This window comes from Cynara cardunculus, assembly GCF_001531365.2.
Source record: "Cynara cardunculus var. scolymus isolate 2C chromosome LG 2, CcrdV1, whole genome shotgun sequence".
Lineage (NCBI taxonomy): Eukaryota > Viridiplantae > Streptophyta > Magnoliopsida > Asterales > Asteraceae > Cynara > Cynara cardunculus.
In genome coordinates this window covers 37,975,136-37,977,034 of record NC_037529.1, presented here as the reverse complement: position 1 = coordinate 37,977,034, position 1,899 = coordinate 37,975,136, and positions in this window count along the sequence as shown.

Sequence of the window (1,899 nt, the reverse complement as noted above, 5' to 3'; positions counted from 1 at the left end):
TTGTAAAAAGAGTCGCTTTTTACGAATCGCTCTTACGTTTCTTAGTTTATATAAACTTTTGAAGCTCAAGACTGTTCATAAATATTCTTATTTTTCTTCTCGAGTCTTCATAACTTTTCTTCATAAAATCACTATAATTTGGTTATTCATAACTAGATTATTAGTGTTATTGAGAGATCTGGGATCAACAATTAGTATCAGAGCCTATTGATTGATTTCCCAATCAAAACGATCATTCAAAAATCTCTCAATATTTAATCCTCATTCTCGTCATAAATTTACACCTTCTTCTTCAACATTCTCAATGGCCAACTGGAATTCTGCTTATAATGTTGGCTCTCTCACAAAGCCTCCAACTCTTCAACGAGAGGAATATCCACAATGGAAGATCAGAATGGTAAATTTTCTGGAAGGAATGGACAAGAATCTCCTGCGATCTATACAGGAGGGTCCCTACATTCCAAAAACTCTAGTCCTAAGAGTTCCAGGAACAACCACCACAACTGAAATTCCGGCCTACTACATGCCTAAAGATGAAAGGAATTGGGACGAAGATGACAAGGAAAGAGTTGAAATTGACAAAAAGGCCAAAAGATTGATAATCATGGCCCTATCCAACGAAATCTTCCAGGCCCTTGATACATGTTCCACAACCAAGGAACTATGGGATGAACTAGCAAACCATCTGGAAGGAGGAGCAAAAACAAAGAAAATTCATAGAGCACAATGTCTCAACGAATACAGTAATTTCAAAGCCCTCCCTGATGAACCCATACAAAAGACTTACGATCGCTTCAACACATTGATAAATCAATGTCTAAGAAATGATATCATCAGAACTAAGGAAGAAAACAACGTTTTATTCCTAAAAAGTCTAGGCGATGAATGGACTCAGCTATCTATGTCCCTACAAGAAAACCAGGACCTAGATGGCTGGTCTCTTCATGACCTGTATGGAACACTTGCAGCACAAGAGAGCGACATTATGAAGAAAAAGGTATCCATCGGTGGACCTCTTGCTCTTGCTGCTGATGAAAAGGAAAAATCAAGGACTCCTGCCAAAGAACATAAAAAGAAAGGCAAGAAAGCATTGGTGGTAGAATCAGAATCTGAAGAGGAAACTTCTGAATCAGATGATGAGATTAAAGCTTTTGCCAAATCATTGGCCTTGATTATAAAACAGTTCCAAAAGAAGTTCATTAGAAAACCCTATGAGCGAAAAGAGTTCAAAAGGGAAAAATACCAGTCATCATATGATAGAAAGCCATCCAAATTCCATCAAAGGGATGAAAGAAGAGATGGAAGGGAAGAACGAGAAGAGAGAAGAGAATAAAGAAGAGAGGAAAGAAAAGAGGACAAGGATGGAAGGAAAAATAACCTTCGATGCTTCAGGTGCGGAAAATTTGGTCATTTTTCCAAGGAATGCAAAGGACGATTGATCAAGGATGCTGACTACTATAAAAGTAAATACAAGTATAATTCTAGAGAGCGAAGCTTAATGGCCGAAAAAGAAAATTGGGAGTCCGATTCTTCATCAGACGATGAAGACAAAGCTCTCATCTGTCTAATATCCACATCCAATGCAGACTCCACCTCCAACTCAGATGACCAGTTATGTGAGTCTTTCTCAAATGAAACCGACTCTGTTCCATTAGAACTAGAGTTAAGGGTGATCAAACTTTCAGAAGATTTCTTGAAATTAAAAGAAAATTTAAGTTTTGAAAAATCTGAGGGAATAAAAGCTGAAAAAGAAGCAAGTTTCTACAAAAGAGAGACTGATCTTCTAACCGAAGAAAAAGATGATCTAGCAAAGGAAAAGACTCGCATAAGCATCCTTAAGAAATCAGAAGAAGATAAACTTCTGGAATTAAACAAGTGAATAACTAAGGACCTAGAAAA